The sequence below is a fragment of the Sebastes fasciatus genome, chromosome 21 (assembly GCF_043250625.1).
Source record: "Sebastes fasciatus isolate fSebFas1 chromosome 21, fSebFas1.pri, whole genome shotgun sequence".
Classification (NCBI taxonomy): domain Eukaryota; kingdom Metazoa; phylum Chordata; class Actinopteri; order Perciformes; family Sebastidae; genus Sebastes; species Sebastes fasciatus.
This window is the reverse complement of record NC_133815.1, coordinates 4010335-4025596: the sequence shown is the minus strand read 5'-3', so window position 1 is coordinate 4025596 and position 15262 is coordinate 4010335. Positions and strand designations below refer to the sequence as shown.

The 15262-nt window shown below is 40.7% G+C and overlaps 1 protein-coding gene across 5 annotated transcripts in view; it reads right to left on the bottom strand.

The window, feature by feature from the left end:
• LOC141759658 (cadherin-18) overlaps positions 1 to 15262 on the bottom strand; it is a 180186-nt gene that overhangs the window by 81149 nt on the left and 83775 nt on the right. Inside the window, exon 1 of one of the 5 annotated variants that reach the window (XM_074621914.1) lies at positions 13015 to 13035. The exons of 3 other annotated variants lie outside the window; for them this stretch is intronic. The gene's annotated coding sequence lies outside the window, so the exon portion shown is untranslated. Of the gene's footprint in view, positions 1 to 10409; positions 10766 to 13014; positions 13036 to 15262 lie in introns of those variants that run through there. One more of the 5 variants, XM_074621910.1, reaches the window with a different exon arrangement.

Genomic DNA, 15262 nt, shown 5'->3' with positions numbered 1-15262 from the left:
GTCAGTCGCTTAATCAATAGATTGGCTAATCATTTCAGCCCTACATCTTATGCTTTTGGGATTTAAGTCGTCCTCTGACAGAACAGAACGAGAGAAAAAGACACAAGGTAGGATTCAGAATGGAAATATATTCATAGCACCTACAGCACTTGGTTCTCTTCATGTCTGAGAAGTCTAAATTCAGGTTGAGGCTACCGGAGTTTGGCAGGCTTCGCCGTTTCACACATGCTAAAACACACAGAGAGCAGGTGGGTTTTACAACAAGGAGAGGGCTCTGTGTGTTCTCATCCACAAAGTAGGGCCGGGGCTATTCACATTAGCATTTCATACACAGATAAGCTTGCTTTCTCGCTGCCAGGTAGATTCCCTCGTGAGAGGATGAAGTGCGAGAGATTTGGGGGGTTCGCAGATGCTCGCCACGCTGCTTTTCAAGTGCCCGCAGAGACTCGTGGGGGGTGTTAGGAGCCGCAACAGACAAATATGCCACCTCACCGTCCAAATAAAGAATAATCTGGCGATGTAGACTGCGGAGTCGGAGGGTCGGTGTGAGGAGGGAGGTGTGCGGTGTGTTGTGTGGGCTGGGGGCACAAAAGTGTTTTCACGCTGACATTATTTTCTTTTTACATCATTACAAGTGCTGTGAAACGATAAAGAAGTACTGCAGTACCTTGAAAAACAAAGAGAATATAATCAATGAAGAGCATATTTGCGGGCAAAATGGGAATCACGACTTCCTCACTTGAATTGAGAGTATTCGCTCACAATTTATTTCCTTTTTCTCGAAATCACCAGCGGGGTTTCCTTGATTCTGACTCAGTCCGACCCATTGCGCCCCCTCCACTTTACGCCCCTGCGGCAAGACGGTCTGGAGTTTTGTTCTTGTTTTTATTCTTTTTCTTTCACTGTGTTACTTTGAGAAATTGATTTGGGAGATTTGAAAAGACAAGTTTGCTCTGAGTGCCTGTGCATAGTCATCATACTGTATGGTGCAATGCAGTTTGTCATCTGTTGATCCGACTTAAGGCAGAACACTTATTTTAAATTGGTGAATTGCTGTTGATGTTCAGTCACTCTTTCATACAATCCGTCCCAGGCTATAGTGATGTGAACTTAAATAAACACAGTTCTGGTATTAGCTGGGTGTTAAGCTTGAAATTGGGCTCCTGGCGCGGGGTGGTCGACTTGTTTAGGCGGCGCTGAGATTCATTTCAATACGCGGAGAGCTGTCTGACACTTTGGCACATGCTTTGACAGTTTGGCAACAGTGCACCAGCTTACAAGAGCACTCCTTGGGGCGAGGAAGCAGGCAGATGTTGCTACAAAGTGAATGATTCAATCACAGTTCTGGAGACGGTTCTAAGAAAATCTGCTTACACACTGCTGCGAATGCAATGGTAGCGACGGAGTACACAGTCGGTGCTGACTGACAGTATCAATTAGACAAGATTTTCCAACACTTCAGAAATATTGTGTAGATGTATCAAAATAGAAGCAAAGGCTCGGAAAATGGGGGAAAAGTCAGAGGCTTTTATACCATTCTTGTTTCTACATCTATACATCATCCACATGTCCATATACATCGATGGGATGGATAGGATTTAAACTTCAAAAAAGGTTAACTATTGTATAAAACACAGCTTTGAATTCAACCTTTTGCAGGGCTATTCAAGCAGCATTAAAATTCCAGCTGTCGTCTTCACTCTGGCGGACGGCCCCCCCGCAGCTCGCCTCTCATCCACCTCAGATCTGTGAATCAGTAGGGACGCCCTGTCCATTCCCCCCCACCACTCTCGCTCTCACTCTCATAAAGCGTTGGTCCAATTAACATCTCTCTCACATCTCAACGTCCCGGCGTTGCATGTGAAAGGTGAGCGGGTCTGACAGGCGCGCAGCACACTAATGTTTTATCAGTGCCACACATCAGGATTTCCCTTCGCACCGGGACACCGACAACTAACTGACGTGACTCGCCTTTTCTATCTGTCACGACACCACATGGTTTTTGAGTTAGAGTCCATCCGTATTCTACCGAAAGCAATATTTTCAGGTAGTAAAGGTAATATTTCACAACACTGAATGAGTACAATATGAACAATACTGCAGGTGTACACACTATGGGTTATCATTTCTGATTTTTCATACCATTTTAGGGTAAAACTAGTAGAAACTGCCCCGTCACCTGAAGTTTAATCTCTCCTTGAGCAAGATGCTGAATGTCTACCAGTTTACACTGTTGAGTATAACAGTGTTTGAAATGCCTAAAGCTTGGAATGTAAATCTAGAGGGGGATAAGTATGATAAAGGATGTGCCCAGGTGAATAAAACACAGGCTTTCCCTTGAAGAAGCTGAAACTTCCCGAATGTGACCGAAGGCGTACCCACCACCCTGACGCTTTTGAGCAGAGAACAAAATAAAATACTCGGAGGCTGCCCCCAGGATCCCAGACAGAAACGCGCAGCGATTACATAACGGCAGTTCATCCTTAAGAGCTATTTAAAAAAGGGAAAGTCTCTGAGCAAACACTTGCAAACGTGAGATGGAAACCCAACCCCTGAATAGTACATTAACTATTCATGCAGCATTATGGCAATCAAATGACTGTTTTCATGGTTTTCAAAGATATTCTTCCCATAAAACAGTGAACATGTTTTTTTTTTAATGCATCACACTTTGAAACCTCTGCATATTTGTATTACATTTAAATAAAACATCCAGCAAAAACATATTGTAGTTGATAATTGCTTTATTTGTATTTTTATGCAAGTCACAGGTCAGGGTGGATGGCTGGGTCAAAAAACACAGGACTTTCAGCCAGGAGACCGGCACGGTGTCCCGTGTGAAACCAAAAGTCAGAGTTGATTTTTTTGTCACGTAACTTCCGTACTTAAGTTATGGCACTTCCAGAGTTATTTTTACCCAAACAGGGACCTTTTCCTAAACCTAACTAAGTAGTTTGTTGCCTAAGCCTCACCAAATTGATCTATTGCTAAACCTAAGTAGTTTTATTTTGAAGAGACTGGAGCGGAAATTCGTATGAAACAGAACAAAAAATATGTTGTTGAAAGTCATGCTGAGCCTCACCAAAAAAAGGGGAAATTCACGTCTATGTATACAAATCCAATAGATTACATTTCGTGACTATTTGACGAACTGCCGTGAGACTGTGTTGTCATGTCTAATACGTCAGAGCAGTGTTTCTACTAAATCCTTTACCAGCGATGTGTTGCAGTCTTTGCTGACGTGTGATGTTTGGTGTTTTTTTCAATGCCTGGAAATTTGTGACTGCCCTCTATCAGAAGTTAAGAGGAGCGCAAATGGATTAGGCTGCATTAACACCAGATCCGGAGGTGTGGCAAAAATGTCAGTTCTCCCATTCATTTTGAATGTGGGTAATGCATTTGGTCTGCGGCGGTGGGGGTCGCAGGGGGTGCAGAAAAAAATAATGCAGTGGCCTGCAGTGGAAAAGTGGAAATAGAATCAACTTTTGGAGAAATGCAACCTGACGTCACGCTGCGGTGGCCAATCACTAGCTGGCGATCCAGAGCTGTACAACCCAGCCATGAAGGAACAAAGGATGTTAATCGACGTGCAGTCAATGGGTCATTAGTGACACTCTCACACCGCTGCACTACCCTGCGGCAAATCGCCGCAACGCCTGATCTGGTGTGAATGCAGCCTTAGCAGGAATGACATATTTTGACAAATCTATCCTCAAGTCTTGAAAAAAAACCACATAAATTCAATATTATATCATGAAAGGCCAACAAAAAATAGTAGTCAGGACACATTGAAAATTAAGAAATCTTAAAACTCTGTTTAGTTTATTTTAACCAATTAGGGACATCTTTGTCATTTGTTTTACTGAGGTCAAAATTACATGGCCTTATAAATATGCTCTGCCACGATCAAACTCAGACTTCCTCTCACAGTGCTGAGTGTTCTTTAAGGAAACACTTTGCTGCCCATTCGTCACTGACAGTGAGAGCAGGAGATGAATCATTCTAATGTTGCTTTCACCCATACTGAAGAAACCCGGAGTGCAATAATGTCAGCATGATGCAGACTGCTCTGTGTCCCACAGTAAGAAATGAAAGTCTAAATCAGAAAAAGGACAAGCTAGATGACAGAAATGGTGAGTTAAATGTACAGCACCCTGATGTTTTCTCTCCCTGATATTGATGAGCCAGGTTTTCAATGTTTGGTTTCAATCAAGATAAAAAAACTCTCTTTTCCTGAATGTCTTTTGTTCTCCTCAAAGCAGGAGAAGCCAAATGCCTCCAAGATGTTCTCACTTTCTGCATGATTGCCGTGGGCGTTTTGACCAAACCTACCTAGCTGATGAGTTCATGGAGAACATCTTCTACCTCTTACCACCTGTCACCTGATTGGCCATTGCTTGCATTTGTTTGGGGCCTATTTAAGCCTCTAGAACCACATGGTCTGTAAGCTGTGCTGATGATGGTCTGAAGACCAAAGCTTTCACTTCTCATTTTTACACTGAGACTTTTTAAATGTAGAAACTCAACCCTTTTTGCATTAAAGAAAAAAAGAAAATGTCAGAATGTGGGCCACCATTTTCCAATATAATGGGGCTTAATGGAAAAACTGCAAAACCCCGTTTCAGGAGCAAGAAAATTGTTAAATCTTTCATTTGACCCATGAAAGAAATGCCCCAATTGAAAGGCAATACTCTTTGCAGTGTTTGACATCCAGAATGTGTCGATGATTTCTATTTGGATAAATATGATGGCGACAAGTCCACTTTATTGATAATTGGATAACAGACCATTGCAATAGCAGACAAGATTTGCCACAGTGTGATCAATGCCGGTACTTCACTCAAAGCAATAATGTCACTGAAAATCTTTACTGGAATCACTTTAACTGGACACCCGGTCATGTGGAACATATAAAAGGTGCACGCAGGAGAATAATATAATAAAAGATTGCAGGAAATTGGACTTGAATGTCAATACCATTTGAATCTTTAAGTCTTAAATGGCAAGGCACAGCAGTTTTTATCCATTTATGCTATTCCCTAAGAGATGCTGTAAGAGAAGTAATGCTTTTGTATCAGGATGCAATTGGTGAATACTATCTAAAGCCCTAACAGCACAGGACTAGTTTTACCAGGGGACCTCATGTGATTTAGAAATCACCCCACACGTCTGTGTTTTGTACGGCACATTCACATGGGATAAGCTTAATCTGTATTTTATTCAAATTCAATGACATTATCCCCTTGATATGTCACGGCCCTGTGTAACATCTGCTTATATTAAAAAAGAAGTATACTATTTATATTTCATATTCATGTTTACATAAAATTAAAAAAGACCACTTGCTCTGGTGCCCGTGCAAATGTGTCTCTATTCGGGCTGTACCAAATAGTCTGAAGCTTTAAAACGTATTCAAACATTGACATTTAGATTGTTATTAATAAAAGAAACATTGCATCCAGCAGTCCCTTAGCTTCCACTTTGGCACCTTCTGTAATCATTTTCTAAACTTCACAACATGTTTTTGTTGTTTTAAGGAAATATTCTGCTTCAATCCATATTTGTTGGCATTTAGCCTTTCAACAACATTTTCACTGCAGTCTAACAGCAATCTAACAGCACCATAAATTACATTTACATGAACACAATAACACAAAAACATAGTTTTCCCTTTATTTTTAGGCTGATAACGTCATAACATTTGAAGCTTTATTCAAAAACCTCAATCAAAGCTTTGAATGTAAAATTGACATTTGATACTGCCCTAGGCTCCATGCTGTGAAACAAATCACCGAACATCCCAATTTGCATGGGGCTAATATTATCACGACTTCTGTGTTTGGTGAAATATGGTAGGTAATCTAAGGTGGATTTTTTACTCGACAAAGTACGGACATGGCAGATTCACACGGGTGCCTCGCAATCATTTTAAATTACTAGAGGTCCCCAGGTAATACTAGTCCTGTGTGAATAGGGTTTTTTTTTAACCTTTTTTCTCGTGTACACTGGCAGTCATACATTGTCTGTGAAGTTGTTTCACTGTAGGTTGAACCAGCAACAAAGGTAGATGAAAGTCCCAACAGTAAGTGTGTTCCTTTATTTTCTGTCAATAACTTCACAAGGTGGCGCTCTTTTTTCCCCTCAATCAGCCCTGTTGATGCCAGCTTTTGGGTTTGTCTTCAACAGTGTGTGTGTGTGTGTGCGTGTGTGTGTGTGTGTGTGTGTGTGTGCGTGTGTGTGTTTGTGTATACATTCCCATCAGGGAAGCATGTCTGATAAGAAATTTAATGACACAATTCATCTGTCATTTATCTTTGTCAGCCACACAATAACATCACACTGCAGCATTAAAAGCAGGGGATTATTTTTACCTTGTCGCATCCTGGATTTAGAAGGAGATGGCATCGCTGACAAGACCCATCAACGCTCGCCTTTTTAATTCGTACTTGCAGAAAACCCCTACATTGTCAGCCTGAGTTGGCAGACAGAGACAGTGTATGACCACTCTTTGTTTGCTATCTGTGAAGAGACTGTTCATGTTTGGAGGAAGGAATGATTCATCTTTTGAATGGCCCTTCGACTGAGCTGTTGGAACAATAATCCACTGTTCTTTTGGCTGTCTAGTCTGCTAGTGATATGATTGAAAACACTATGGCGCCCATCACACTGTAGCCCCCTGGGGTGAATAATTTCTGCATGGACCATGACTTCTTGATGCATCTTGCTTGCCTTTAAGATTGATTTGGCACGATCTAGCGAAAGCATTACTGTGGGGTGCTCCAACGATTTAGTATTCCGCATCCATGATGTTATTTGTGAGAGAAATCCAAGCATCAGATGCAGAGATTCCCTGACATTTAATCCCTAGTATGGATCAACTCCAAAAATACTGAGTCCTACAATTCCCATACTGCAACTTCAGAGCATCTTTTGTCAGAGCCTCCCTCCACTCCACTCCTCCGGTTAGCAACAGAGGATCCCTGTTAGTCACCAAGCCTAAGGCAAGACAAAGAATAACCCTGATGATATCATCAAATTTGTGTTAATATGAACCCATGTGTCCATTTTGAGCCTTGATGACCAAGGCAGCAAACTTTTCTGATCAAAAACAGTCCAAATTTAGCCTTTCCGAATCCAAACAGTAGCTTCTAAGATACTAAATTCACAATTTTTTTTGTCATCTAAAAATTAGTAACATTGACAAATATTTACTGGTGTTGCACCTTGCCACCATGCTGAGCGATACACACCATTTAAGGTGTCTGTTATGCTGCAAGCACACGGTCATGGGTGACTGATAATTGCACAATTGTTCACACTTGAGTCGCCACAACACTTCAGGGTTGGGTTTGCATAACAGACGTCAAATCAGGGATTCAAGTGATTAGCTTGGCCTTTATGCAGTTATCATGATGTTGATACACAGTGTGGTCTGACTCACTAGATGTAAACTGTGGGTATAGACCTTTTCAAACTTGACAACATTAATATTCTAAATGACCCCCTTTGTATTTCCTGTTGCCATGTTTGTTAATGCAGCAGCTGACAGGAAGTAAAGTTGGACCAAAGCTGTTGCCCTAGCAACAGAATGCCAATGAAAAGGTCTATAAGCCTGCCATTGGTGCTGTGTATTTCACAGGGTATTCTCCTCCCCTTCCGCTATCTGCGCTAGCTTTATTTTGCAAGGGACCACCGCTGGAGCCTGTGCTTAGCGCCGCCCAAGACGATTGCGAATGGTTTAAAGAAATACAAACAAGCCAGAGTGTTTTGCCCCCTAATACCAGAGTGATAATGGGTGCAGACAGACCTTTCTTTAGCGCTGACACAGCGCTGTGTGGTCTGGCTATGCGAGACCACACACAGCGTGATATTCAAACGCCGGAGTCGGTTAGTAAGTAAAACAGACATTTTCCTGCGTCGCTGTCTTCAGTTAGCTTAATGATGGTGTAATTAGCTCAGTGCCCTTTTCAAACAAGGAAACATCCACAGGCTGGGGAAACACACATTATGCCAACAGAGTATCTAATAAAGGGTAGCAAGGCCACCTTTGTCCTTTCAGAACATTTGCAGTTGGCTTTGGATTGCTTTCAGGCAGGTGCTGACCTGCGTGTAGTGGGATAGCCTCCGTGTCACTCATGCAAGAAGGAAGTGGAAAATCCAAACTTCCCATAGGTTAAATGATCATGTGGTCTGGTGATAGCTGGGAAAACATGCATTTTTTTGTTGTTGCACTTCACAAAGCTAGTTAATCATTCGACTGACTGATTATCCAGAAAATCAATCTCAATTTCTATAATTTAACATTCATGTCATTTATCAAGTCCAAATTACTATGTGAGGGTGTTCTGATTGATTAGCGTTATATGATTGTAAATCTAAGTTGTTTTTTCTCTATTGTTCAGACTGACTTAGCAATTTGAAGACCTGTCTTTATGCTCTGCTAGCTCGTCATTGGCTTTTGTCATATTTATTAAAATCAGATCACTTCATAACAAAAAGAATCATTACTTGCATCCAGTGCAGCTTGCTGGGTTATGTTTATCATATGTTTTCATACAATTCCAGAGTATTCCCCTTGCAATATTAAATATTGAATAATTTTATGACCACTAAATCTCAAATTCAAGCTATTAGACTTCTCTGGAACTCAGTCAGCCGCCTCGTTTTGCTTTAACAATGTTTGTGGAAGTAATGATATTCGGACTGCTTCCAAAGCTAACACATACTGCGTTGTGGCTTTAAATATTACATGACTTCGCCTCTGTTAATGTGTTGGCACTTGCGATGGTTAATTCAAAGTTTAGGTCGGTAATTATGTAGTGCTGCTGTTACAGAATGTCTTCCAACCATGCACATTTCAAATGGTGGGAAAAAGTGAGTGATAATGGCTCATACATGGGAACTGAAAGGATGGATGAGGCAGCAGGGGGGCCTTGTGAGGCTGATGCATTCAGTGCATGTCACAAAAGCCTATGTGATGCATTGCATAATACATTTTGTATGTCATTCTGTTGAAAAAAATCACCAATGATTCATGACTGCTTAATCATTTTAAGGAATTTATCAAAGGAAAAATGCAAAAAATTGCTGGATAGAGCTTCTCGAATGTGATGGTTTGATGATTTTCTTCTGTTTACATTATTGAAAATGGACTCTGGAACTTTGTGAAGGACATTGTTATTATTAATTTGACATAGTATGGACTAAGTAATCAATTATCTGAAAAAATAATGGTCAGAATCAGAAATACTTTATTGATCCCAGGGGAAGAATTGGGGATCAGATTAAGTGATGATGAATTTAATAATTTGTTTTTGCCCTATACATGTAGTCCACATGGTTAAAGAAGAACTGCTAGAACCGTCCCCAGGCCCCAATTAAAGACATAATATCATGAAAACATCTCGCTAAGCACAGTGTTTCTGATCATACATGTAAATAACATGTATTTATTCACATTGCCTGCATCAATGTCAGATCCCATGATGATTCTGTAAACTATTCAGCTATATGGGAAACAAAAAAACACATCATCCACTGCATGTTAACACACTGCATGCTGCTGAATCACATGACACTTGCCATCGTTTACCCTAAATATTTGCACACACACCAGCGAGGTGATCACCTTGCAGAAAAAAAAATGCAATGCTGAAGATTGGCAGCCACATACAGCTCAGCAGAAGCCAATCAATGCAACATTAACAGGGACAGCTAAGCATCTGGCACTTGGCTCATGCATCTCTTTCTACACGACTGTCAAAGCATTCAGAATGACTGAGGCTTTTCAACTCAAAGACTGCCTTTATGTTATGTCTCTATAGACAGAGATGGAGATCTGGTGGTGCAGATAGAGAGGGAGAAAGCTCCGACTTGTATAGAGAGAGGCTGCAGTCAGAGTCAGAGTGGACTCCTTGTTTCCTGCAGTGCGCGTAAAATGTCAGTCTGGCTACACTGGTGCATCGGATAGCCTCCAACTCCCACTCTGTTCCAGCAGAGTGTCTGTCATTCAGAAGTCCACCGAGGCGCTGTGTGCAACAACACCCCACGAGAGAGGAGACTGCGATGCCAAATGCACTCATTATAGTCAGAACATGGAGTGCGCGCTCCTCTTGCTTCTTCTTTTCACCTCGCCTCTTTTCTTTTCTTCCTTTTCTTGCTGCTTTAATGCGTAATAATGCCACGGGGGTGCAATGAATGTATGAATGCACAGTCCAAATAAAAACTCACCACTTACGAGCACGCGCACACGCACTATTCATTTGCACAGCTCATTTGTCAACCACAACACCACAGTATGTATAGGTGTGCCCGCGCCTCTGTCACGCGCGCAGGTGCAAAAAAAATGGTACAAAACTTGAACACACAGATTACAGCAGCTCTTAAACTTATTTTCTCCATCTTCTTACCTGTCCGCGTGACACCTGTCCCCGAGCACACATGATTAACAGCTGATTAAAGGTGAAAAAGATGCACGAGTTTGTTCCTCATGTTTCTCTCTCTATTCCTCTCCTCCGTGTCTCCTTCAGTTGCAAAGTAATGCTGCCATCCTCTCCAGGGCAGAGCTCGACTGTTCGGCTTGCAGAGAGCCGATCCTCTCCCTCTCTCCCAGTGTGTGCATGTGTGTGTGTGTGTGTGTGTGAGCCGAGCCGGTGTGTGCATGTGTGCGCATCTCTCCTCCAGAAGCATCCTCCAATCCTGCCCTGCTACTGCGGCGGATCAGGCCGAGGAAGGCGCCCGATTGGTCGGTTCTCAGATCAATCCACAGCTCTCAGGCTCGGACCAGCCTCCTCCTCACACACTGCCTCTCTCACTCCCTCTCTCTCTCTCCATTATCTCTCCCTCTCTCCCTGCTCTGCTCCTCTATTCCTCTGTTAACACGTGATTATATAAGATAGTGATCAGGAAGCGATACGTTATCCCTATCTCATTTTCTTACACACACACACACACACACACAGTGCTCCAGACGCAGCCTATACCTTCCCTGACTGTCCCAGTGGGATAGAGCTTCAGCTGTGAAGAAAACTGCATATAATGCTGGCTCAAACTCACACTGACGCTGCAGACTCAGTAGTTGCACGGATTTCTCTCATTTTAAAACAATAAATAATAATTTTAAACTCGTTCAGGACTGTTTTGGATTCAAGATTCATGATGTCATGTCAGTCTCTTGGACCCCCCACGGGTCACAGGTCAACATCTAGGATGTGAATAACATAACAACTATTTGGTGAACTCTTTACAGCGTTGCATGGATCTCCATAACATCATACAAGGAGGGGATATAACCAAGTGTGATTTTGCTCAAAAGGACCTGGTATATGATAGTATGCTGACTGACGGAGAGGTACACCAATTAATACATGTGCAAGCCTTACTCAAGGAATGCTTTCTCTCATTTTAAAACAAGAAATAATCATTTAAAACTTTTTAAGGACTGTTTTCAATCAAAGAAAGAGTTGGATTCAAGAGTCATGATGTCATGTCAACCTCTTGGACCTCCCACAGGACACAGGTCAACATCTAGGATGTGAATAACATAACTATTTAGTGAAGTCTGATCTCCATAACAACACACAAGGAGGGGATAAAACCAAGTGTGATTTTGCTCATAAGGACCATGGCATATGATAGTATGTTGACTGACGGAGAGGTGCACCAATCAATTCTATTCAATTAATAGAGCTTAAGCTGTGAAGAAAACTGTGCATATAATGCTGGTTCAAACTCAAACTGATGCTGCAGACTAAGTAGTTGCACTGATTTCTATCATTTTGAAACAATAAATAATAATTTTAAACTCTTTCAGGACTGTTTTGGATTCAAGATAGCAAGATAGCATCTCCACTCACAGAGCACCTCTGGTTTCACAACAGCTTCCTCCCAGCTACAATAAGACTGGTGGCAAAGGACGTTAAAGAAGGACATAAATACCCTTATTGACACACAGTACACCTGAACTGAATGGACTGTAATGCTGTGCAATATGCTGCCTTCCACTGTGTAATTGTCTGAAATACATTAATTATTTATTTTTTAAAATATTTTTGAGAGTTCTTTTAACATGGTCATGGAGCATATATATATACTGTATATTAGTATTCTGGGGGTATCGTTCCTAGGCAGAGGGTAGTTTAGTTTATTTATTGACTACACTGAGGGTGTTTTATATTTTAATAATTTATTAATTTATTGTGTTGAGTTGAATGTGCTACTTATTTTGCAATGTAATTACCTTGTGCCTTTTCTACTTTTTCTCCTCTTAAAGCTGACTCGGTGTAAACTGCTCAGAATTCCAATGTACGTATAGGTGCAAATGGCAAATAAAACTCTTGAATCTTGAATCTTGAAGATTCATGATGTCATGTCAACCTCTTGGACCTCCCATGGGTCACAGGTCAACATCTAGAATGTGAATAGTTAACAACTATTTAGTGAACTCTTTACAGCATTGCATGGATCTCCATAACAACATACAAGGAGGGGATATAACCAGGTGTGATTTTGCTCATAAGGACCTGGCATATGATAGTATGTTGACTGACGGAGAGGTACACCAATTAATTGTTGTGCAAGCCTTACTCAAGGAGAAGGACTGCTGGGACTGATAGGGTTAAATATATAGTGCAGGTGTGCACACATGTGGGAGTACAGAGTTAAATAATAAGCATGGGGAACTTTTTATGAGGGGTAAGGATGTTATTTCAAAGTAATATGTTGGGATTAAAAAAAAAAAAAAAAAAGGTGTCTACTAAAAAAATAATGAACGTGTGTGGAAAAAAATAATTGGGCCAATACAATTCCCCCAAACCATGTTTTTTTTTTGTATCGCTCCAATTCTGCACCTTTGAGGTTGAGGCAGTGACATCCACGTTTTTTTTTAGTTGGAATTCTGTGATTCTATTTGAAAAGCTTTAAACATGAAATAGTCTCCTATATTTTTTTCTAAAAACATGGAGTGTCTTTTAGGTTATCTGGTTGATTTTGCAATCATGAAGTGTTGAGACTTACTTTCATCCCCCAGAATGTTAATAGCGCCATCAGCGAGGCACGGCTACCAATTACTCCAGTGGGTTCAGAAGAGTTAGGAGAGCGAGGTCAACATCGAAAGCAGTGGAAAGAAAATAGTCTGAAGATTCATAAAGTTTAATTTGCTCGTCTGGCCTTTGCCTAAGAAGAAGAAAATCAGTAGCTGTTTAATTTTGCATAGTGTTTTGGGGTTTATGAGAGGCTTAGACAATCGTCATTATCAGAAATGTTTTTGCACCAAAAGCTCTTTATCAGGTCAACCTCATAAAGACATAGAATATACTGTAGGGATGCTAGTGGAGCACATGCATTGATTAATCTGTTTCAATTGGATGGTAATGAGTTTCTCTTTTGTCTAATAATGTAAGCTTTTTATGAAAATCATGAAACATTTAAACCAAAATAAGTAAAGAAACTAATGAGCTTTGCATAGATAATAACATTTACCTCAACTGTCCTGTTGTCGTGGAACATCAGTCTCCTTGCAACCACTTATCCCATTAAATTTACACCCCTGCCAACAATACAGCTTTTGGTTCCAGACATCAGTAGTCGGCTGTTTCTTTTGAGGTGTATAAGTAATGCACTGAGGCGTTCAATAACGAATGACATTTTGTTTTGAACCATGTTTCGAAAATACTTTGCACCGCTCTCTGAAGTCCAAAGCTGTATCTGCAGCCATGTGTGCATCTTTAAAAACACTTTCCTTCTCAAGTGTGTACACATCTGGTGTCACTGAGTGTGTCACAGGGTCGGTTCCCCTGGGGCTTTTTCAATGATGTTCTGTGTCTGGCCATAATCTGACCGGGGACTTGTGAATGCACGGACTCAAAATCGTAGCATGTACAAGCAATACCACAGAGTGCCCAAACCTTGTTTTTACAGATGTTCTTCTGCAGGCAAAAACATAAAGGGGTGATCCACAATAACATGTTTGTCTCACAAAGTTCTCTAAAAAACTCTATACTTTTTCACTCGTACTGCACGCCCACATACAACTGCCCCCCGATATTCATGCACAATATTCAGCACCTGAATATTATCACTTGCCTCTATAATTATGTGCAGTACACCATTAAATACCAACACCTCCTGTACCTGAACGACAGAATAGGTTGTTTGACAAAGACTCCCAAATCAACACATCTGACCGTTGGAGAGTACCAGTGACAGTCACACGTTGTGAAAAGATTTTTAATTTTAAACACATGGTTAGTGCTGTGAATCAAAACAAGATTACATGGTTAGGTTTAGGCAGCAAGACTACACGATGAAGTTTAGGAAAAGTTCATGATTTGGGTTAAAATAAGTATGTTTGTTATGTAACTTAGGTCACTTACGTAAGTTAAATACTTTACATAAGTGACGTAAGTTAACGTTATGTATGTATACGGAAGTTAAAATAAGTCATGTTTCACACGGGTCACGAACAGTGGTCTCCTGGGTCAATGTGTTCTCATACAACGGTTCGTATGAAATCTTACTTAAAGTTATTCATCATTTTTTTGTGCATTTTCCCATGAATGTCCAGCGTCAATTTCCGGTCCAGTCTTTTCAAAATAAACTTCCATCTTCACAGGAAAGAACTTTGTAAGGTTTAGGAAGGAAAACTACTCAGTTAGGTTTAGGAAAGTTTGTAGTTAAGCCATACCAGAACTGGTTACGCAACAGTGAAAGTGATGTAACTTAAGTAAAGAAGTTATGTGACAAAATCTATTTAGTTAGGTTAAGTAAAAGATTATTTTTTTTTGGGTGGGGGGGGGGGGGCAGTCTGTTAAATACAGATGTCAGTCAATGAAGATTATTATGCAATTATACAGTGGTTATGAAAAATATTTGTTGGCCGGTGTCCAGTAAAATTGTATAACCGGAGACCTCAAAGTGCATTGAACAGCGTATATAAACAGTACTTCTTTAACGTTACACGTTAACTCCAACGGTGAAACAGATACCATCATTTAAACAAATCAAAACAGGAGATGATGTTTAGATGACATGGTGGAATAATGATGGCACCATGAGCAATAACGCACATCTAATGATATCAGTGTCACATTATGTCCAGGATGGATGACTTCATGACGCCAACTTAACAATTCATTAACCACTTTTTGGAATAATTACAAAATTGAATACAACTAAAGTAACCTCTTGATGCACCTAAATCCTACAGTGTCCATATCAAACTGAGATATGTCCCACTTAACCAGTCTTCCACAAAACATTACTT